Source organism: Ursus americanus, chromosome 18, assembly GCF_024610735.1.
Source record: "Ursus americanus isolate L20-20 chromosome 18, mUrsAme1.1.p, whole genome shotgun sequence".
NCBI lineage: Eukaryota > Metazoa > Chordata > Mammalia > Carnivora > Ursidae > Ursus > Ursus americanus.
Genome location: NC_142144.1, coordinates 27,559,903 through 27,585,672, shown reverse-complemented (window position 1 = coordinate 27,585,672; position 25,770 = coordinate 27,559,903). Strand labels below are relative to the sequence as shown.

The following is a 25,770-nucleotide window of genomic DNA, read 5'->3' as shown; positions in this document are numbered from 1 at the left end:
TAGAGGATGTACTCTGTTTTATTATGTTTAGACTTACAAATTAAAACCTCAGATCATAGTTCTCCTTTTACCTTTTCTGTATTTCCATGAGGAATATCTGGTGTTTCGTTTTCATTTTGTCTCATTAATAGAAATGAGTTAACATGAAAGAATTGGATTTTGAATTGTCCATTACCGTTAATGGTAACACTGAGGGAGGGCATTGTCTATGTCTAATGATGTCTGCCTGTTTACTTTTGGAAAGCATGACTTCTAGGCTTTATATAAGAAGAAAACTTCCTTCAGAAATAATTTTGTCAGGTTGTTAAAATTCCTACCACAATATACTGTTAGATTTCTCCCAGTCCCCCAAATCAGAATTAATCACTGTGTGCCCAGTAGCATTTCATCATAGTTCTCTCAAGGCACTCTTTGGTCTAACTTTATTATAGTTTCTCATAAACATGAATACCTTACCCATTAGATTATAAACGACTTAGAGGTAAGAATGAATCTTATTTTTTCTTTTTTTACCGCATGCAGTAAGCACATGAAATAAATATTTTTGAATGAATAGAAAATCAGCTTAATAAGAAATATGCAGTATTTTACAAGTCCCGATGGGGGGAAATGCAGTAATAGGTAGAGTTTATTTTTCTTGCCATCCTAACATATGCACATATATGAGCATAAGGGATTCAGTACACAATGGAATTGGGAGTAGATATTGACCCCTCAGAGACATGTAAAGAAGTTAATGCACAATTGGAATATTAACTATCAGCTTATGAATCTTGTTTTCCCTAAGCAGATATGAACCAAACCACCCAGGGAAGATAACAGAAACATTAAACATAATGATGTTGAGTAGCAAAAGCATATGAGACAAAGTCATGTGTAGTTGCTTTAGACTGAAAGCTATGCAGCCTTTTTTAACTGGAAATCAGCAAATCAGTACCCAGGGGAGAAAATTTTGGAGTCATGGGATAGAAAACTGCTAGAGGGTCTATCACGCATGAATAAATCAATCATCAAGATTTGAACCAATGTAATCATAATTCAGCAGAAGAGAGAATAACTTTCCCAGGAAAATGGGGCTTGGAGATGGAAAGGGAACAAAACATTATAACACATATGGATGAAAATATAACTCCCCACTGCCTCCTAGAATGTCTCTTATCATATGGAGCTTCAAATAAACCCCATTTATTGGCCTCCATATACAGTATGGTGATTAGAGATAATGTGATTTGGAAAAATCCCAAAACCTGAGCTGAGAGTTCTAGTCTTTTTCTGTGGGTCTTCATAGACGAGAATCGAAGACCATCAAGACCACATGGAGTCCTTGTCAGTCGCACATATAGGTGTGGTGTGGCTGGACTGCAAACTCGTGTTGATTTTATTCCGTACTTTTCAGAAGAACAAATTAACAACAATATCCTCACTAATTAGCCCATTTAAGGAATGATCCTTCAAGTTTGAGGATGGAACCTCTCTCAGTGCATAAGTTGGAAAACTGTTTCTCACATAATTAATATCAGCTGCATGACTCTTGCTGTGTTTTTATTGCCAGAAAGTACCTGCACTTGGAGTTGATGATAAGATCTTCCTCCTTTCATTCTCCAAGAACATGGAAGTAAAGTTGTCCCATAAGAATAAGGTAAAAATCAAACCAATCAATCAGAACACAACTACACAAAGTATGCCTCCAAAGAGATGGCACTAAAACCAGTTAAACTCAGTAGCGGACCGAAAGATTTGTGATGGAGGGCGGATGGCGCACTGAAAGCATAAATAAGGAAGAGTTATAGAGACAAACTTGGACCTTCTTTCCCATTTTCATTCTTCCCCAAATTCCTGTGCTAATGTCCTGAGCAACTTTCAAATCTATTACATTTATGAGATGGATACATTAGATATTAAGTCTGATTTCATTAAACTGAACATCTCAAATAAGTGGCCTGATTTGACCTGAAAAACATACTGTCTTTGGCCCATTCAGTCTTAAAAATTGAACTTAGGTTTACAAAATAGAATTTTCCCCCTGAAACCTAAATTTTGGGCTTCTCTTGAAAAATCAGATCTGACAATGTTGGGACAGCATTTCTGCCTGATGTAATACTGTTCTTAGGAATATCTGCAGAGTGGCTGACCCCTTGTGATGGGGCGTGCTTTCCAGTTTGCAAGCGCCCAGCATTCAGTCACAAGGCTGCCGTCATTATCTACTTAGCTGCTGAACATTGAATTTCAAATCCCTTAAACCAATCTGAAACCCTAGCGCGTTTTTTTTTTTTTTTAAGATTTTATTTATTTGTTATAGAAAGAGAGAGAGCAAGCAGGGGGAGCGGCAGGCAGAGGGAGAGGGAGAAGCAGGCTCCCCATGGAGCAGGGAGCCCAATGTGGGGCTCTATCCCAGGACGTGGGATCATGACCTGAGCCGAAGGCAGACCCTCAACCGACCGAGCCACCCAGGCGCCCCCTAGTGGCTTTTCTATAGTTCCTATGAACAAGAACAAATTGCCAGCAATCTATCCATGTAAGTTTTTATTTTAATTCAGGTGCATAATGGACAGTCATTGTCAGTAATCTTTTTGTGGGCCAGTAAATAATTTATGAGAAAGCCAACTGACATAATTGTGTGTTCAAGCACGGGGCCTCCTAAATTCAAAGTTTAATCCTTCTGATAACTTAAGGATGTTGAAAGTGTAAAATGGTTGATAAACAACAATCCTAAGTAATTACTCTTCTAATAACAAATAATTACTTTGTGTAGTATGGTCTTTCATTGTAATTGATGTTTTAACAAGCAAGGATGTGATAAGTAAAGAAAATAAATACTTTTTATATTCTTTATAATCATAATAGATTTTCCATAGACAATCATATTAAAAGCTAATTTTGATTAAAGAGATTGTGAAAGCATTCAAAGAAATCTATTACTCTACTAATGTGTATGGAGGTACAGGAACAGATATATTTTCTTCTGGGTGGGGAGTAAAGATGGGGAGGGTATGAGGTATTTGAGGGATAATTCACAGTGGAGATTTGTCTTGTTAGGAAATAAATATTTCCGTTTATTGGGGAAAGATATGAAATAGTGACGGGGCTGCTATCATAATGTTCTGAATAGAGATACCAAATCATCAGTGTCACTGTGTTGCTCTTCTGTTCATATGTTCTTATAATAGTCCCACTCCTGAGGTATATAGTGTACCCAGTGATTCTGATCCTTGGTCCTCATCATATCCATTCTTTCTGGACCCTGCTACTTTGGTTTTATTCATTGGGCAGAAGTGAGAGTGTGGATTGAGTTTTATGGTAAGTGTATTCAGCTATCAACCAACCTCCCGGCAGTGGCAAGGCAAGTTGAAACACACCATTCTGCCATTAAGCACATATAGACTCCCTCCTCTCAAATCTGCTCCCCCTACCTCCATTTCCTAGAGAGTTAGGGAATGGCATTATGCCTCTAAGTTGACATTCCTTGATTAGTAGCATCCCAGTAATTATATTTCTCAGAGTTCACAGAATTAATAAAATGTTCCAACTCTCTGCGTCCTCCTAAATTTAAACATCTGTATGTCCAAATAATAAATAAAATTAGAGATAATGTGATTAGGAAAAATCCCAAAACCTGAGCTGAGAGTTCTGGTTTTTTTCTGTGGGTCTTCATAGACGAGAATCGAAGACCATCAAGATTAATAAATAAAATAAATCTTAAATGCCAGAAAAGTAGAGCCATACTCTTGTGAAGTATTAGGGAAGGTAATCCAAGGTAATGTAGAAGAGCAGTTAATTGATAAGGAGGAGGGAACTGTATTATCCCTGAGAATCTTCACTCTGAAGGTAGATTCTCAGAGGACTGAAGCATTGCTCAAATGGTAAGGTCTAGGTTCTCATGTAAATTATGTTCAGTAGTTCCAAAGATTTGTACATACTTTTATCTGGGGCCTTTATTCCCCAAATGATCAAATTAAACATGAGGTTGTATCTCACATAACACAATATTGCCTTAGAACCAGAACTACTTGAAATATAATAGAACAAAAGTATAAGAATACAAGCATATAAGCATTTCTAAAAGAAACTCTTGTACATCACAATACGAAACATTCATTCAATTTATACCTGAAATATTTCTGGTAAAATCATTATTAAATACAATTCTTTTGGGGGAGTATTTTCATTTAGATCCCCAAGAAAGGCTAATTGCTTTAGTTTTTTAAGTTTCCATTATTAGTGGTACTATGTAACATTTGTTTATGTTCACTCTTAAAACATATTCCACAACTGATATATTGTATTATTTGAAAACTCACCCATATCTTTTGAACTGAGTAAGCCAATCATGCAGCCTATTGCACACAACAATCTTCCATGGAAATTTCATCTTGCTCAAGAGAGCCGCCATTTTGTATATCAAATTACCTGCTTCCTTGTCATACATGATCCCACCAACGGGAAGGCATCTGAAGGCATCTAACACCCCCCCCCCCCCCAGCCTTGCCTGGGAAGGCAAACTAATCTATAGTTTGACAAAATCCAAATATAAGTGAGGTGAGATGACTGAGAGTGAGACTGTTTCCAAAATACAGGAAACTGCTTAAAATTGTCCAATCAGATTCTCTCTGGTAGAGAGAACCAGAGAATTGTTAGCCGGAGAAAAGTTGATAAAGATGCAGGGAAGCAATACAGAGGACCATGAGGGCCCATGAGTATAGAGTAGTTTTGACTAACCTCTTTGTACTTATTTCTTCATCTGTAAAAAATGGATATGATAACAATATGTCTACTTTATGGATCTATTTTGGTAATTGATGAGATAATACTTGTAAAGCTCTTAGCAGAGTCTGGCATATTGTAAGTGCTCATAAAAATTAAATGCTGCTCACAACACATTATAGTATAATAATTGTTTTAACGGTCTCCACCACTAGGCTCTGAGCTTTCTAAGAGCAGGGACTTGTCTTATTCTTCTCTGTATCTGCAGTTACTAGCACGGCACCTACGCACAGTGCTTAGCACATTTCAGGTCCTTCACTATATGTTCATTAGGGGAGTGAAATAAAGTTTTTCTGCCTCTACCCATCTTCCTCGCTTTTTTCCTCATACCCACCCATCTACCTCATCATATCCGGGGACCCTAGGAAAACCAGTATATTCAAGTAGCAAACTGAGATTTAGTTCACTTTTATTATTGTTTTGTTTTGCTTTTTTGAGTATTTAATTCACTTTATTTCTCTTATATAAAATGATGTGGTGGCCGCAGTTGGGCCGTCTGCATGGAGACTCTTGTGTGGGTCTTTACAAGATGGTCAGTGAATTCCCGGCCTGATAGACTTGGTGGACACAGTCTCTTTCCAGAGGTCAGGGGTGAGATAGCTGGAGGTCTTGGAAACGGCATCAGAAGTGGCCTTGTTGGAGCCACCTGGGTGGCTCAGTTGGTTAAGCATCCAACTCTTGACTTCAACTCAGGTCATGATCTCAGGGTGGTGAGATCAGGCCCACATTGGGCTCCATGTGGAGCCTGCTTAAGATTCTCTCTCTCCCTCTCTGCCCCTCCCCCGCTAAAAAAAAAAAAAAAAGTAGCCTTGGCAAAGTTACCCAGGGGGGCAGTACAGCTCCTGGCCAAGGTGTAGCAGTCATCAGTACCAGCCATCATCCAGAGCTTCTTGGGCACAGGGACTAGGATGATGCTAGTACCTCTGAGGGCAGGGATGAGGCACATCAGCAAAGAGCCACAGTGGCTCGTCACCTTACATGGGACAGTGTGGGCTTGCCAATCTCATTTCCCCAGTAGCCTCGAGGAAGGGAGACAATGGAAAGCTTGGTCAGGATGGTGGCCCCACAGATGGCAGTGGCTATCTTCTTGGAGTATTTAACACCCAGACCAAGGTGTCCATTGTAATCTCCAATGGCAACAAATGCCTTAACCTGGTCTGCTGTCTAGCATGGGTCTGCTTTTGCACAGGCACAATCTTCAAAACCTCATCCTTGAGGGATGCCCCCAGGAAAAAGTCCATGATGATGGATTCCTTGATGGGCACGGAGAAGAGCTAGATCTCCTCCAGGGACTTGATCTTCATGTCCTTGACCAGGTGGCCCAGCTTGGTGATAGGGATTCACTCCTTGCCCTTGGCCCTCCATGTGAGCTCCATGGCCACAACCCTGGCCTAAGATGCCAGTGCCAAAGCTACCAGGGCAGCCACCATGGCCTCCCATTTACGGGCCCCAGGGCCCTCCAGGTGCTCCCAGCCCCTCTGTAGCACTGGCAGCATCCACCGTTTGGGGTTTTCTCGAAGATGCTAGTTCATTTTTAGAAGGTATAAGAGTCAACCTGACTTTGCCTTATTTTCTATGCTAAAAATTACATATACTTCAAGTAGCCACAACATCTTTTCACAATTAATAGAGTCGAGTCAGAGACTCAAGGTATGGCGGACAAGGTGGGGGTGTAGGAAAGACTTAGTATTAATGAGATAAGAAAAATCACTACCTGTCAGTTAGAGTCCCAGTAAAGATTTAACAAAACACAAAATTTCAGAATGTTGGGAATCAAAAGACCTTTAGAATTTATTTAGTTCAATTTAACTTTGGCTTTTTAAAAAAAATTTTTTATTATGTTAGTCACCATAACTTTGGCTTTATAGATGAGGAAACTGAGATCCAGATAGGAGAAAGAATTTATAAGACACAAGAGAGCTAGGGACTTAATTATGTGACTCCTTATGCCAATAATGGTCCTTGCTGAACTGTACCACACTGCATAACAATATATTTTATGTGTCCATAATATAAACTAATATGTTATATTCAAACTATTATAATTGTAGGACGAAGTGTAAACTCACGGCCTTAGATTTAACTTTATTAGAGGTAAGCAGCTGTCTAGCATATCCTTTGGGAGAAAATAATCCCAGCAGTAATGATGCTCTCTTCATCATTGTCTATAAATGTACTAAATTATTTATTAACGAATGTCACAGATGTCAACCAGAATGGAAAACTAATAGCTTATAGTGCTTTAATTTATTTGGTTTACACATATTGTCAGAGACAACCTTTATGGAGGAACATATAATAATTAAGCACTTGTCAGAATGGCTAAATGTCACTATAAAATAAACTAGCAATCCAAATCTCTTGGGACAGTTTTGATATGTCACCAGTTCTCCTGGGAAGGGAGGCTTTTGAAAGCACCATATTTGCAAAATGTAGCCAATGTGGCAGGTTAATAGAATCAATAGATTTCACTTATGGAGCTAAGATTAATGGGCTAGGCAAAAATCCAAGCTAGTTGTAGGAAATAACAAGTAACTGAATTTTAGGAACAATATGGATAAGAATGGGTTATTTTAATGAAGGGTCAAAATCCTAGTTAAAGAGATGGCCTAAAAATCCCTTCCTTTCTCTCCTTTCTACTCTGATTTTCCTCTCCTCCCTCCTATTTCCGTTTTCTTTTCTTCTTCTTTCTTTGTCTCTGTTTTTTATAAGAACTCCCAGAATTATCTAATAATTTGTGGTTCTTTATGCACTCTCTGCTGTCTCTTCATTTTATACATCATACAACCAACCCTGCTCGAGGATCATTAATTTTATAGAAAAAAAATGTTTATTTGTAGCACTTTTTAAAAATCATTTTAACATTTATATCATATTTTAGCCCACTTGAGAGCTTTGCTCAAGGAGGCTCATTGGTTAATTTTCTTTAGTTCTAGGGCTATTCATGAATTTTCAGAGATATTGATTCTTAGGTGAACGTCTCAGAGATAAAAAGTCTGGAGCATTCCTGTGGATGATGTCTGTCTTTATTAAGATCTAACAATGATGTAATGCTGCTGTGATTCATACCACAGTTAATTGTTTTTTGTTTAAATGCATGAGGGTCCAATATTTTACATTTAATTTTCGCCTTTTTACTTTTTATGTATAACTAGGTACAAATAAATTAGCAGATGAGTTAAAAGGGATTCTGCTTCTAGCCATGATGGAGTACTTGGCAGTTGTTACTCTCTTTCTACAAACAACTATGAAATTGGACAAATATATGAGGCAATGGTTTTTAAACATGGGACTATAGATATGGTAGGATAGTAGTCTTTGAGAGAAGGTAAACATATGAAGTAAATCCCAGGTTTATCTTCTTTTTCTGTGTGAGGTAACTTTCCAAACTATGATTTAGGCAGTCAAATCCAAGTGAAACCCCGTATCTCACTGAAGATGAAAAGATTAAAAGAACTGAAATTTGGGGGCACCTGGGTGCTCTGTCATTTAGGCATCCAATTCTTGATTTTAGCTCAGGTCATGATCTCAGGGTCATGCGATCAAGCCCTGCATGGGGCTTCATGCTCAGTGAGGGGCTGGCTTAAGATTCTCTCTTTGCCCCTCTTTTCCTCTCCCTTTGCCCCTCCCCCCACTCATTCTCTGTCTCTAAATAAATAAATAAAATCTTTTAAAAAATACCTGAAATTTGTAGAGCATGAAGCTGTAGAAGAGAGACCGACATGGGGGTTGCAAGGAGGACAAAGGTCTCAATGCGTGGCTTCTAAATATCCCTGGTCAATGATGGGCTGCCTGTGTACATCATGGGGCTTCATGAGACGTATCCGAGAACTCCCTGTGGGTTCACAATTGTGGGGCTGTGGGATAAATGGGGATATTAGAGGTTGTGGGTTCTGAGACACATTGAGGTTATATTCAGTCTTGGTGAAATAACCTCATTGAGAACCTCAGGCTTTCAGCTGAGACTGAGGAAAGGCCATACTTTAAAAATAAGTTCTTAATTATAGTAAAAGATGTGTTACAAAAATGTCCTTAAGACTAAAGATACAACTGAAACAGACCTGCCATAATGAGGAATAAATCCAAGTCAAATCCAAGATAAAGAGGTTGCATTAATAATTTATTTCCCTGTCAGAAAATCTAATACCTATTTAAATAAGCCAACATAATCTAAGCTCACAGCAACATATTGTTTCTAATACCTGGTATATAATATCAACTTAGTAGACATACAAAAAAGCAAGATAATAATAATAATAATAAATCTCAGGAAAGACATCAGTCAGTAGAAACCGATCCTATCAGGATTCTAGAAGCTACAATTAGCAGAAAATAACTGCAGTACCTTTCATAAATATGTTCAAATATTTAAAAAGAAAAAAGAACATAATGAGTGAGCAGATACAGTACATCACATTAGAAATGGAACCACTACAAAATAACCAAATGGAAATTCAAGAACTGTGCAGTATCTGAAAACCGACATCTATAATTTACTTAATATAAAATATTGAATGTTTTCCTACTAAGATCGTGGTCAGTAAAAGGATATTTATGATATCTTCTAGTGTACTGATATTCTAGCCATTTTAATAAGAAAAGTAAAAGAAATAGAAGTCATGGGGCGCCTGGGTGGCACAGCGGTTAAGCGTCTGCCTTCGGCTCAGGGCGTGATCCTGGCGTTATGGGATCGAGCCCCACATCAGGCTCCTCCGCTATGAGCCTGCTTCTTCCTCTCCCACTCCCCCTGCTTGTGTTCCCTCTCTCGCTGACTGTCTCTATCTCTGTCGAATAAATAAATAAAATCTTAAAAAAAAAAAAAAAAGAAGTCATAAAGATTGGGAAGGAAGAAGTAAAATTATCCTTTTAACCAGATGTCATGATCATTTATGTAGAAAATCCTAAGGAATAGACATTAAAAGTCTACCAGAATAAGTCAATTTTAAGAGGTCAAAGATACAATAGTAATCAATAAAAATTAAATGTATTTCTACATTTGAAACAATTAGCGTTTAAAATTTAAAAAGTCAAAGTCACTTAAAACAGCATCTAAAAACATGAAATACATGATAATCCTAAGAAAAGATACACAAGATGTATCTAGAAACAGAAACTACAAAAGTTCTGAGGGAACTTTAAAAAGACATAAATGTAAAAAAGATATAAATATACCATGCTCCAATCAAAGGCTTCATATTGTTAAAATATAAATTATTCCAAAATGAAATGTCCCAACAAAATTTCAGGACATTTGTTTAAGAAATTGACAAGTTCATTTTCATTCTAAAATATATATGGAAAATCAAAATGTATATAATTCCTATACTTATATGAGACTGTAGAAATGTAGACAGTAGTATTGCCATTAGTATAGACAAATATATCAATGAGAAAAAGAAAAATAGACTTTACATATATGATCAGTTGATTTCTATTTACTTAAATTGGCATGTTTAATTACATTTGATGTTTTAAAAAATATCTTAAAAATAATCATTTAGGCAAAATTTAACAAAATTTAATCTCTTGAATAAAGAAACAAAATTTAAGCTTTAGAATAAGGCTACTCTCACATAACTTTCCATTTCCTCCTTCCTAACATTATTTTTCAAAATGCAGTTCCTTTTCAAATCTCCAAAGGAAATAAAACATTGTAAGAAGTATCTAAGAACCTATGTCAAATCCCATCTTACGGAACAGATAGATATTGTAAAGTTACTGCTATATGGAAAAATAAAACAACATAAGTTGTGGCACTACACATACAATTTTTTAAACCAAATATCAGCTTGAGATTCAAGTCAAGTCAAAACACTATACTGGCTGGGATTTCGAGCTGTACTACAAAGCTGTGATCATAAAGACAGCATGGTACTGGCACAAAAACAGACACATAGACCAATGGAACAGAATAGAGAGCCCAGAAATGGACCCTCAGCTCTTTGGGCAACTAATATTTGATAAAGCAGGAAAAAACATCCGGTGGGAAAAAGACAGTCTCTTCAATAAATGGTGCTGGGAAAATTGGACAGCTACATGGAAAAGAATGAAACTTGACCACTATCTCACACTATACACAAAAATAAACTCCAAATGGATGAAAGACCTCGATGTGAGACAGGAATCCATCAAAATTCTAGAGGAGAACATAGGCAGCAACCTCTACGACATCGGCCAAAGCAACCTTTTTCAGGACACATCCCCAAAGGCAAGAGAAACAAAAGATAAAATGAATTTATGGGACTTCATCAAGATTAAAAGTTTCTGCACATCCAAGGAAACAGTCAGAAAAACTAAGAGGCAGCCCACGGAATGGGAGAATATATTTGCAAATGACACTACAGATAAAGGACTGGTATCCAAGATCTACAAAGAACTTCTCAAACTCAATACACGAGAAACAAATAAACAAATCAAAAACTGGGCAGAAGATATGAACAGACACTTTTCCAATGAAGACATACAAATGGCTAACAGACACATGAAAAAATGTTCAAAATCATTAGCCATCAAGGAAATTCAAATCAAAACCACACTGAGATACCACCTTACGCCAGTTAGAATGGCAAAAATAGACAAGGCAAGAAACAACAATTGTTGGAGAGGATGTGGAGAAAGGGGATCCCTCCTACATTGTTGGTGGGAATGCAAGTTGGTACAGCCACTCTGGAAAACAGTGTGGAGGTCCCTTAAAAAGTTAAAAATTGAGCTACCCTATGATCCAGCCATTGCACTACTGGGTGTTTACCCCAAAGATACAGACGTAGTGAAGAGAAGGGCCATATGCACCCCAATGTTCATAGCAGCAATGTCCACAATAGCTAAATCGTGGAAGGAGCCGAGATGCCCTGCAACAGATGACTGGATTAAGAAGTTGTGGTCCATATATACAATGGAATATTACTCAGCAATCAGAAAGAATGAGTTCTCAACATTTGCTACAACATGGACGGCACTGGAGGAGATAATGCTTAGTGAAATAAGTCAAGCAGAGAAAGACAACTATCATATGATTTCTCTCATCTATGGAACATAAGAACTAGAATGATCAGTAGGGGAAGAAAGGGATAAAGAAAGGGGGGGTAATCAGAAGGGGGAATGAAACATGAGAGACTATGGACTATGAGAAACAAACTGAGGGCTACAGAGGGGAGGGGGGTGGGGGAATGGGATAGACCAGTGATGGGTAGTAAGGAGGGCACATATTGCATGGTGCACTGGGTGTTATACACAACTAATGAATCATCGAGCCTTACATCGAAAACCGGGGATGTACTGTATGGTGACTAACATAATATAATAAAAAATCATTATTAAAAAAAAAAACACTATACTGGCTGATAAATTCCATCATTAGGAGAAGAAAACTCAGTTTGGGTCACTCTCTTTTATAAAATTCCAAAACAAAACTTTTCAGGCATGGAATAGTTCTGCATGGGAGGTAGCTTCAGGAATGAGTCTCTAACACGACATCTAAAATTTAATGTCTACTCCCCAAAAGAAAGTAAGGGAGAGAAAGAGAGAGAGAGAATGAGATTGCATGCAAGAATCCCATTGTGATGACAAGTCCTGTCAAACATCACTACCCAAGCCAGATACAGTCATCCAGAGTGGGCATAATTTCCCCACATTAGCATATGTCTCATACCTACCACCAGACAGAGTTGGCAGGCTTATTGTTAGATGCTACATGCAGCTCCTGCCAGGTCCAGTGCCAAAACAGATATATGTATATATAAAATATAGAATACAAAGTTACTGTCTCTACTCCACACGTAACTTTTTGCTTGAGTATTGAAATGAGGGAATCTCTGTCTATGATTTGTACTTATTATTTTATTTAAACTTTAAGGGAGTTCTAACTCAGTGAATTCTTAGAGATCATATATCTTGAGTCAGAAACAGGCCTTCTTCAAGGAAAAACTGAGGAAAAGTAATAACTGGAGTTAGAGTTCTCTGACCAAGTACTTTGCCAATTTCAGGACACTAAATGCAGCTGAGATGTTGGTTAATTAAATTCTAACGCCTCATGGCCTTTGAGAAAATGAAGCTCTGCTTGGTAAAGCAATTATAAGAATCAGCCAAGAACAAAATGCAGATCTTAAGTTCTCGGCGATATTCAACCTATGTGGTTGAGTGATTTCTTGCAGGTCATCTCCATTCTGCTATGGAGCCCATCCAGTGAGGTTTTATTTTCATCCTGGTAATTTTCAGGTCTATAATTTCCATTTTCTTTTCTTTCTTTCTTTTTCTTTCTTTCTTTCTTTCTTTCTTTCTTTCTTTCTTTCTTTCTTTCTCTCTCTCTCTCTTTCTTTCACAAATTCTATTTGCTGAGATTTTCAATTTTTTTCATTTGTTGCAAGGCAATTTTTAACTGATTTTGAACCATTTCAATGATGGCTGCTTCAACATCCATGTTAGATAATTCCAACATCTGATTCAGATTGATGTTAGCATCTGTTGATTGTCTTCTCTCATTCAAGTTGTGATTTGCTTACTGGAAAGGTTGGATATTATACTATGAGATTCTGGATACATGAGAAATAAAAAATATATATGTCAAAAGTAGCTTGTACATGAAGGTTTATAGGTGCTTTATTCATAATAGTCCAAAGGTTAACATCACAAGATGTTTCCCATCAGGATAAAGGATAATCAAACTTGGTATATTCATATAATGGAAAAATAAGTAGCAATAAATATAAGTGAATTACAGATACATTTGCAATATGAATACATCTCAAAAATATTGCATTGAGTGAAAGAAGGCACAGAAGAGTACATACTATATGTTTCCATTTATATAAAGTTCAAGAACAAGATAAACTAGTATAAGGCAATAGAAATCAGAGACATGGTTGACTATGAGGTGGAGAGTTGACTAAAATGGGCACAAAGGATCTTTCTGGAGTGCTGAAAATGTTCTAAATTTTTATGGCTATGGTAGTTGCTTGGGTGTACACATTTGTCAAAATTCACTGATTTATACACCTAAGTTCTATGCATTTCATTGCAGGTATATTTCTCTCAATTAAAAACTACAAAAATGAATAAAAATAAATAAATAACTGATGTACTGGGAAAATAATTTTATTTTTTTAAAAATCTAAGGCAAAAGAATACTTTGTAATTCATGAAAGCGTACTGTCAGGAATAAATTCCTCCTTTTCTGCCCTCTCCCTGCTCATGTGCATGCACTCTCTCTCTCTAAAATAAATAAATAAATCTTAAAAATAATAAAATGGAAACATCATGGGCAGCATTCCACAATACAATTGTAATAGTCATTTAGAGTAATAAATCCTATGTAAAGACCATCACTATAATAAATCCAGATATTAGAGATATTATTGCTGTCATAATTACAAAATTAAGTAAAGGGTATGTTGCATTATCTGAAGAAAATCATTCTTGTGCAAATAACAACAGCTGTTCAAATTTCTCAGTTGCTAAAATACTTAAGCCATAGCTCACCAGTCTTTATATGAATATACTTATTGTTTTGATGATTATATTTTCATCATGGCTGACAATTTATTTCATTTACAAAGATCCAGCACACAGATGATCACAACTGATAACATTTATATTGCAGAGGAAGCCAAGAAATATTTCATTTAACTTAAAAACAGGCCACTAAAGAAGAGGTAAGATTTTGATCTTCAAACTGTCTTCATAAAGAGCTGCAAAGGAAAGGTGTAACCATACTCTCCCAGTAAACCTGTTTTGCACAAATCTTGTGGGCCTCCTAGGCTTATGAAACATGTTACCCGTCCTTGTGCAAAAAAAAAAAAAAATTGTACTCCCTTGAATTGTGCCAAATGTACTGTGTACTTATAATGTACCATTTAATATAGAAAGTTTCAACAGAGCCAAGCAGGTACTTGGAGATTGGATAACCTTCATAAGAGCAAATCTCTTTTCTGAAGCTAGTCCACATTCCAGTGATAGTTCTACTTCCTCTGGATAGAGAATTTAGTCTTAGAACAAGAGAAATAAATAATGAAAGAATAAAAGAATGGTTTATTATTGGAGTTTAATACCCTCAATACTTTCAGTCTGCTACATAATCACCAGAGAGGACCACTGCAAGCTCCAATAGTAGAAAGATTGGTGTTGAAGAAAAACTGTCCATTCTGCATAGCTGGTTTGGAGAAGAAAAAACAACATTCTTCTGCATCATCTACCAATGCTGCCACAGAAGCATCTATTTTTGTTTGTTTTAAAGATTTATTTATTTGAGAGAGAGAGAGTTGGGGGAGGGGCAGATGGAGAAGGAGAGCGAGAATCCCAAGCAGACTCCACTCAGCACGGAACCTGACTCGGGGCTAGATCTCATGACCCTATCATGACCTGAGCCCAAATCAAGAGTCGGTCACTCAACTGACTGACCCCCCCCAAGTGCCCCCAAAAGCATTTATTTTAATACACTTACTAGTCTTTGTATAAAATTGCTAATGCCAAAGCTTTTAACAAATATATATTAATGGGTACTCACATATACAGGCAGGCACAAGCACATAGATAAGCAAGCAAACAACTGAATAATTAAGTGGTTTGTATTTAGAAGACCATTTTGGTTGTCACATATAGGAGCTATGTCCCTATTTTCATTTTTGTTTTAGCAAAAGAATATGTTTGAGGCCTTCGCTAGAAAGAACACTGACACTGACATTGTCAATGTTAGTTATGTCTATGTTGGAACTGTACCCAACTAAGACCTCCAAAATGAGGAAAGCCAGTATAATAATGCCCCTTTCAGTCACTGCATCGTATCATCCTGATTTCTTAGTATCACTTTTCATTATCTGTTTTCTCATGTTTATGTATTATGTGCCATTTACAATAGGGCAGGCGTTTCTATTTTTCACTACGATGCTGTACTTAACAGATTGCTGGCACACAAGCACTCATTAAACATTTGTGAGAGGAAAGGAAAGCGTTGACAGTGCTCAGTCAGCTCTCAAGAGGAGTGTGGATGAGGAGAAAGATATCTGTAACTGTGAAATAGAGCCCTTAGCCACCTATAATTTCCTAAATCTAATTTATTTATATTATTATAATAAACAGCCTACTTTTCTTCCTTATTAATTATGGGTTGGGCTTGGCCATCTTTGAAGATTTCTCAGTCCAGCTTCTAGAAATAACTTCTTACAAATCAAGAAATGTATATATTCTCAGAAACTTCTAAACAACACCTTCATTGACTGGCAGTAGGGGATCCAAGTATAAGAACTTAGCTATTTTGGTTCTCCTTAAAAATTCACAAAACATAAGCCATTCACTTTTCAGGGGATGGGGAAGAAGGGCATGGGTTTCAACTGAATTCTATATCGTATAAAAATTAAGGTATTGATATATTTTTTAGGATAGTGCTTTTAGAGTTCAACACAGTGCCTGGCACATAGTAGACTCTCATCAATATCTTTGTTCTGATGAGTACAACTACATATACATTCATTAGTAGATACACTGGTAATGGGGAACTTGTTGAGTATCCATGCGCTTTGAAAATATCATGGGGGATATATTAGGGATGCTATATAATTTTAAAATTGATTGCAAAATTCCAATCAAAGCAAAAATGAGAACCTAATGTCCAGCAAGAAGGAATTTTCAAGCAAAGTATAATATAACCCATAATGAAAAACTGCATAACTTAAAATAATTTTAACATTAACTCCATGTTTATTTTCTTTAAAACTTATTGATACGTTGTAAAATCAATGAGAAAAATATGAAAATACCATATAAACCATGGGAAAAATTTTAATCTTAGAATGGTAAGGCTTTTGTAAAGATGACATAAAATTCTGGGGCGCCTGGGTGGCACAGCGGTTGGGCGTTTGCCTTCGGCTCAGGGCGTGATCCTGGCGTTGTGGGATCGAGCCCCACATCAGGCTCCTCTCTTATGAGCCTGCTTCTTCCTCTCCCACTCCCCCTGCTTGTGTTCCCTCTCTTGCTGGCTGTCTCTATCTCTGTCGAATAAATAAATAAATAAATAAATAAATAAATAAATAAATAAATAAATAAATAAAATCTTAAAAAAAAAAAGATGACATAAAATTCAGAAGCATTAAATCTATTACATAAAATTCAATGGTCTTTATTTTCCATGGAAAAGCCCAACATAAGCATTTCAAAAACATAAAGGAAACTGGGGAAAATACTTGTAAATTTTTTTAGAGACAAGGAATAATTTCTCTATTATGTAAAAAACTTCCTATCAACAAGATATAAACAACCTGTAAGAGAAAGGACAAAAATATGTTAAGCTTAAGGAAGATTGGGACGCCTGGATGGCTTAGTCATTAAGCATCTGCCTTTGGCTCAGGGTGTGATCTGGGCGTTCTGGGATCAAACCCCACATCAGGCTCCTCTGCTGGGAGCCTGCTTCTTCCTCTCCCACTCCCCCTGCTTGTGTTCCCTCTCTCCCTGGCAAATAAATAAAATAAAATCTTTAAAAAAAAAAAAAGCTTAAGGAAGATAACATACATTTGAAAATAAACATTTTTTTATTATAGTAAGAAATATGCAAAGAAGAACTACACTGAGATGCAATTTTTTAGTTTGACAAAAATGAAAAAAGTTTTGAAACACACTAATGTATTAGTGACAGTGTGGAGGAACAGAAATTCTCCAAAGATCATTGAAATCGTATAAATTGTTAAACATTTGTGGAAAACAATAGAATTTATCAAGATGATAAATATACCTGCCATTTGACCCAACAACTTTGTTTGTAAAGAATTTATTCTACAGATGTTTTCAGCCAAGTAAGAAATTACATATGTACAATATTTTATATTGCAGCATTGATTGTAATAATAAAAGAATAGAAGCAATATAAATATGTATTAATACAGGACACTTAAATGAATTATGGTACGTATATCCATACAATGATAATCAATGCGGCCATTAAAATGATTGAGGAAGTTCTTCATAAACTGATTGTACAACTCTCTGAGATATATTGTTGGGTGAAAACAAAATCAAGGCACAGGACAATACATACAGTATTCTGCCTTCGTATATAAGTGTATTAGGAGAAGAGTACACGTATGTATGCACAGAATATCACTGGAGTAATATAAGATATTCATAATATTGGTTGTCTCTAAGGAAAATGATATTTGTAGCCTAGAAAAGAGATTGGAATTTTAAACCATATGAATTCATTGTATTTAATAATATGTAAATAAAACTTAGCTACAGAAAAAGTTTACACAGGATTATGTGAAGTATAATTCCAATTTTTAACAAACAAATGAATAACATGAGTCAGTTAACTCTGTACACTGAGAAGGCCTAACAGTGATGCCAATAGCAAAGAACATACTCAGTGCCCATATTTTGGTTTCTAAATACAATCCTCCAGTAAAAGAAAGCAGGGTTGCTTGGAAAAATGGCTGATTCTGGTACTGGGCCAGAGAAGATAAAAGATGAATGTAGGTCATCTTGTAGTACCACAAGTGCTCCAAAAAATTGAAAGAATAGACATGTTAAAGGAGCACAGGATCCAACCTAAAAGAGCACCCTGTGACCAGAACTGGAACAATTTGAGCAATGAAATGAATAATGTAATATTGGATTATAAAGCAAAATATAAAATATCCATGAATCTGTACTGACATAAACAAATGATTGAATACATAAGTAAATGGAGAAGAGATGAATCTTCCTTACAAAATAATTCCAAAATAATATATGGAGATAATCTCTTCTCCAGGAGTGGAGCTTAATCCCACCCTGGCCCCAAGGATGAACTAGACTTAGTGACTCTTCTAAATAGAATAGGGTAAAGAGGAAATAACTTTCTAGTGGAGAAACCTAGTAGACACTACCTAAACCAAGTCATCAAAATTTACATCATCAGTGATGTCAAGTAGATATGGACTCCCTGATGTCATGTGATGAGAAGAACACTTTATATCTTTGGTGTTTTTCTACAAATCCTTAACCCAAGACCAATCATGAGAAAACTGTCAGACGAATACAGATTAGGGGACATTCAACTAGATAGTACCAATCCTCAACACTGAAGGTCATTTAAGCAAGGAAAGACAAACTCACAGACTAGAGGAGGCTGGGAAACATGCATGCAGTGTGGTACCTGGATTGGATCCTAGAACATAAAGTGGACATTAATAGAATATCTGGTAAAATCCAAATAAATCTGGAGTTCAGTTAATAGTAATGCACCAATTTTGGTCATCTCAACTGGAAAAGAGGGCTCAGAGTCTTCAGTCTATGTATTTCAGTAGATTATTTTCTAGCCATAGTTGTGCCTGGATAGAAGAAGGAAAAAGACTCCAATATCAGCCTTTTCTTCTCATTGCCTTCCTTTCTCCACTGTTCTTACCAATTCTTCCATAGTGGTCTCCATAACTCATTTCTCAGATAAGGTGATATGAGGGATAAGGATAGCATTGTTCAGAGTGGGCAGTGCAGGCTCTCTGATTGAGAAATGAATGGAGGAAGGAAAGGCCCTAATCAAATGTAGTGAAAATGGGGTAGTTTCTTCACCATTAGTTCCTCCCCTGAAACATCTACTCATGGATGGGTAGGCATACATATATAGATTAATTAATGAATGAGAAAACTGGAAAATGGCCAAAGTTTACTTATGGGAAGCACATCACATCCATAACTATTTCTGTAGAAACCATACAGGTAAAGGGAGTAACAATATACTTTAAAAAATAGATAAATAAAAAAAAACCCCAAACAGAAAGCCAATGAGAAGTTTATATTTTAAGAAATTTAATTCTCTTAAAAGAGAATTAGTAAATCACTGAAAATTCTACATTAGGTTCATGTTATGTGTAGAAAGCAGTCTTCAGTGCTCCCAATCTGCTATTAAAGATAAACCTAATGTGATTTTCATTTGAGGCTTAGCTATGCTATGCTTGAAATATAATACTTTCTTCAACTGTTAATATTCCATCTATGCAAAAGCAAATTAAAATACTTCAATCTACTGGTACCTTTTATATAACCTTTTCCTTGCATTATTTTTTATGTCTTTAAAAGCATAATTGCAGCCAGCTTAACATAGCCAAACTGTACATGAAACTTTTCTAATATGCTTGCTTACCCCAAGTAATTTGGTCTTATTAGTGACTATAACCATAATGCAGCTATAAACATTTGTATGAATGGTATTTGTACTTCCAGTAAATTGGTTTCATGCACATATGCAGTCAATACATTTCCATTTTTTTTTCTTGCATAAAAGATATCTTAAAAGGCAATTTTTCCCCCTTCTTTCTCTCAGGATTAATGCTCTGAAATTCAGTTGTGGTTGGTGAGATGGCAACTAGCACAGATTGCTTTTTTTCTCCTCTGAAAACAAACTTTCAAGTGGCCTCAGAACAACAGAGAAGTGAGTTAATGGATATAACAAACAGAAAAAAGGAGGAAAAAAAAACAATCTCTGACAGCTGACAACTGTTAGCTGCTGGCCGCCAAAAGCTAGCTTGTAGTGTTGCTTCCTGAACATAAACCAGTTCACAGAATATCACCATCAAATAAGGTTGTTTTATGACCTTGATGGAACAAGACAAAAATAAGGACAAGATGCAACCACATTTTCCTCTCGAAGCTAATGTGAGTGACTAATGCTTCTTTACCAGCCCTGCTTTATCCCTCCTCTCTTCTGAATTAAAATCATTAACGTACTCAGTAACCAAATAGCCTCCATTCTCTTTATTTTTTTCTAGAGTTGAAGTATAGTTGACATGCAATGTTATATTCATTTTAGGTGTACAGCATTGTGATTCAACAATTCTGTATATAAAGCTATGTTCACTGTGATAAGAGCAGTTACCATCTGTCACCATACAACATTATTACAATTTATGGACTTATATTCCCCATGACTTATTTATTTTATAACTGGAAGTTTGTACCACTTAATCCCCTTCATCTATTTGGCCTCAAACCACTCCTCTCCCAGCTTTGGCAACCACCACTTTGTTCTCTGGATTATGATTCTGTTTGGTTTTTGTTGTTTGTTTGTTTATTTGTTTTGCTTTTTAGACTCCACGTACAAGTGAAATCATATGCAGTTTGTCTTTCTCTGACTGACTTACTTCACTTAGCATAATACTGTCTAGGTCCACGGATGTTGTCACCAATGTCAAGACCTCATTCTTTTTATAGCTTAGTAGTATTCCATCGTACATCTTCTTTATCCATTCTATCAGTGGACGCTTAGTTTGCTTCAATATCTTGCCTATTGTAAATAATGCTGCAATAAAATAGGGATGGATATATCTTTTCAAATGAGTGTTTTGTTTCCTTTGGGTAAATACTCGGTAGTGGAATTACTGGTTTGTATGGCATTTCTATCTGTTAACTTTCTGAGGAACCTCCATACTGTTTTCTACAATGGCTACACCAATTTACATTTCCACCAACAGTGCAAGAGGGTTCCCTTTGCTCGACATCCTCACCAACACTTCTTATTTCTTGTCTATTTGATATTAGCTATTCCGACAGTGTAAGGTGATATCTTGTTGTGGTTTGATTTGCATTTCCCTAATAATTAGTGATTCATGTGTCTGCTGGCCATCTGTATGTCTTCTTTGGAAAAATGTCTGTACGGGTCCTCTGCCCATTTTTAAATCAGATTATTTGGTTTTTGGTGTTGAGCTGTAAAAGTTCTTAATATATTTTGGATATTAATCCCTTATTGGATATATCATTTGCAAATATCTTCTTCCACTCAGTAGGTTGCTTTGTTGTTTTGTTGTACAAAAGCTTTCTATTTTGATGTGTTCCAATAGTTTATGTTTGCTTTTGCTTGCCTGAGGAGACATATCCAGAAAAATGTTGCTAAGGCTGATGTCCATGAGATAGCTGCCTATGTTTTCTGTAAGGAGTTTTATGGTTTCAGGTCTTACATTTAGGTGTTTCATCCATTTTGAGTTTATTTTTGTGTGTGGTGTAAGAAAGGAGCCTCCACTTTCTGACAGTTCAATCAAAAACAGACTTCCAAATCACCTAGTATAAACCCAAACCCCATCCATGACCATTCTGATTCCATCTCACGGAGATTATTTTCCTCATAGGATACAGTTTTCCTTGTTGTAGCAAGTTAATAAACCTACGTTTGTTTGACTGCAGGTGTGTTCTTGGTGGTCTTTGGGCACCAGACTTTAACAAAACAAGTAAAAACTATGGAAATATTCTTGGTGGATAAACGGTCTTGTCACCGTGGTTGTTTGGCAGGGGTGGGGTGGGTTGAAAGGTGCCATGTATTTGTGTATTGTCCTTGGTGGGAGGAAGAACGGAAGAAAGTTACTGAAAGGAGCTAGATTAGAGGTTGTGACTGAAGTTTATGACCAGATTGTTTTGCTAATGCTCTCCACTGACCCTCCAGCTTAGATCTTGAGGCACTTGAACTGAAGAAAACTTTGGTTTTCAGGCCAGGCGTAACTACTGAGGATTTCTTCTTTGTACTAGTGCAAAATGAAAAAAAGTGAAGAAGAGAGGCCAGGTTCCCAGTGCTTGCAAATCGTCTCCATTCAGTTGGGAAATATGAACCATTGGTGTCACCCAATAATCCAGTAGGTTATTCCAGAAGAGCTTCTTCGGTGGAAGTTCGAGTGCATGGAGAACATGTGTAATGGGCTGTAATACATCCCCTAATACTCTCCAGTGATTTTCCTTCATCAGATCCATTGAGTTGATTCATGAAACCTATGATCATACATAACTGCCTCAATCTTCCTTGAGAGGACAAGGACAGCCTCATTTCCATCTTCATGGAGACACTCCTCCCAAATTAACCATTGTTCTTTTGTGGACACCCTTTGTACCTCTAATGGTCAGTATAGATTTTGCCCCCAGAAGGCATTGAAAAGGATGAGAACAGTGTGCTTAATTAATTTATTCCAGTGTGACAGTGTATTTGAAGCTGAAAATTCACTCCCTACTCTAATTATGTCCAGCCACACTGTCTTACAAAGGTTATCAGGGCGTTCTGCAGTAATATAAAATGACAATATTAACATGCTCTAATAATAAAATACAACAACATCAAGATGTCCCGAGGTTGAATATAAACTCATCTCATTATTAAATTTCTGGGAAAATTTAAATTCAAATATAATGCTCTGTGGTTAAGTGCACAGACTCTGAACCAGATCACCTGACTTCAAATCTCAGTTCTTACACTTACTTGGTTTGTGATCCTGGGAAAGTTCACTAACCTCCTTCTGCCTCGGTTTTTTCATCTGAGAAATGGGAATATGATAAGACTTACAGAGTTGTGAAAATGAAATAAATTAATATTTATAAAGCATTTAGAAATATCTCTGGCAGATAAGTGTTTTATAAAAATTATTGTTCACCACTGTACTTGTAATGTAAAGATTACATTGAAGTCAAACAATCACCCCTACATCTCTCAATTTCCTATTCTGCTCGGTATCAGCTAACGTGTTCTCCATTTTCAGGTGCTTAAGGAGATCCATTCATTGGTTATCCATTCAGTGGCTATCCATCCTAGATATTTTTATTAGAAAAGCTGTTGCTTCTAGCTTAAAGGGTTATCGTATCTCTGAAGTTAACTCATGCCAACCCAGTCTCTGATATACCTCATCTTTGTTATCAGTTTTATTGAGCTATAATTTACAAACAATAAAACTCACCAATTTTCAGTGTATAATTTGAAGAGTTCCGAGAATTGTTTATAGTCTTGTAATCACTACTACAACCATGAAATAGACATTTCCATCCCCCAAAAAAGTGCCTTTGTGCCCCTTTTTTTTGTCATTATCTTCTACTCAGCCCCTGGCTCCTTGAAGCTGCCAGTCTTCTTTGTATTGCTATAGCATTGCCTATTCTAGAATTTTACATGAATGGAATCACGCATCATATAGTTTTCTCTCTGGCTTCTTTCACTTAGCAAAATGCTTTTGAGATTCATCCATTTTCTTGCATGTCTCAGTAGTTCATTTATTTTTATTAAGTAGTATTTCATCATATGGATATATCAATCTTTTAAACTTCATTTTTAAAAAAGGAAAATGATAGATTTTTTTTTCAGGAAGTTGGGATAAAAGGACAAAGATACTCAAAAATCCTGTCTGGCAGTTCTGAGAGCTGAGGAGATCAATATTTGTCATACCCGTTAACCTTTGGTAAAGATAAATATCTTGTCCATAATATCTACATTTTTACCTGTGTTAAAATATACCCTGATCTGGTACTGTATCTCCATCTTCTACTACTTACTCAAAAGCCTTCTGCCTTGACTCCTCACTGAACCAGCTACAGGTGCCTCCAAGTATCCTTGTTTCTACAGATGCAGTTCTCTCTGTCAGGAATTGCTTTCCCTTTATTGTCAATCTATCAAATCCCTTCCTAGTTATCCTTTATAGCTCAACTGAGATATCACCTTCCCTGTCGGGTCTTTCCTGATCTCTCCAACTAGAACTAATCACTTCTTTCTTGGTGTCCCCAAAGCATCATGTTTATAACTCCACTATATCACTCATTCAATAGTGATTTATAAACAAATTCAAATATGTCTCTATTAGGGAAAAGAGAGTGTCGTTCAACTTTGTTTCCCCAATGGTAAGTTTAATGCTCAACACCAATGTAGACATTCAATAAATGTTTGTTTGTTGAAAGGAAATGAATAAATGAATGCATTAAAAGTACCCTCCTGTTGATACACGTCCATCATAGGTAATGTAAGTATGTGAACACAACTCACTGTTTTAAATTGCCTGGAAATCTACTTCTTTGTCCCCCATCAGGTTTTGAAACAGGGAACAGGAAAATCTGTTAATGCTCGGATAAATCTTGCTGAATTTTAAGGAAACAACTGCTATCCGCTGAAAAGTGCACTTAATTATTCATTCCCAGTGCATAGGGATTCCTGTGACATGACTAGCAACAAGCTCCTGGCCCTTCAGACGGAAAGGATGCATTCGTAATTAAACCGTGACCCATGCTGTCTCCTGCTGCCAGATTTCCTTGAGTAGTCACTGGAGATGAAATTCTAATTATGACATTTGAAGAAATAAAATTCTCCAGGGAACGCAGCCTCCAAAGACAGACTGTATGTCGACAGCTGTTGTGGAAATTACTTATTTTAACCTTTGCCATAAAAATTGTAAAACCGATCCAGCTCCTTCTCTGTGGCAGACATTTTGGGAGATGGATTTGTAGGTGTGTTTTGGGGATTAGCCTAGAGCCAAGACAGCATCATTTTGCAACAGAAGTTCCATTAAAGTTTCTTAAATTTCAGTGAACTTCTGTTCAGGAAGTCCTTTTAAATTCTGATGAGCTGACATTTGAATGTTTCTGTAGCAGATGGCTATCAGCTAAGAGAAATGCACAATATTTTATTCTCACTAGCTGAAACCAAATTTGAAGGATATGATAGATTTTTTTCTAATTAAAACCCTTAGAAGTTTGGGTCATAGATTTTATACACTTAAAAAAATGAAAATTCAAACTGCCTTGGACTGAAACTCAAGTTCCCAGGAGTAAGGTTTTTTGTTTTAAAACATACAAACAGAAGCATGGTTCTCCAAGATACCTGTACTGTAGCCATTTAGAACAACATATTTAAAAATCACTGCACTTAATCAAATACTATTTATTAAAGTCTACATAACTAAGAGTTGATTTATCCATCAATTACTCTTCTAGAAATCTCTATTCAAGGATCTCTTCTTTAGCAGATAGCTAGTCTATGCTCAATAGAAGATTTAGAAGAATGGTTCAGGGTTTCTGACCTGCAGGGATTTCACTACCCTAGTGGAAAGATAAAGTTAATACACACAGAGAATCACATATAGTTAGAAAAGAAACACTAGAATGAAAAATACTTTGTCAGATATCAGTGCTTACAGATGATGACTCAGTTTAAAGAGTTTAAGTGCTTTACCCAAAGATACACATCTCATTAGTAGCAAAGTTTAAGATGTGCTTCTATCAGTTTTTTTTCCCATTGTATTAGAATGATTTATATATTCTAGTGGT

General features: G+C 36.4%; 1 pseudogene; it reads right to left on the bottom strand.

Annotated features, from left to right (window-relative positions):
• Positions 1 to 5,221: 5,221 nt before the first annotated feature.
• LOC123781181 (small ribosomal subunit protein uS5-like) overlaps positions 5,222 to 25,770 on the bottom strand; it is a 69,476-nt pseudogene continuing 48,927 nt past the window's right edge.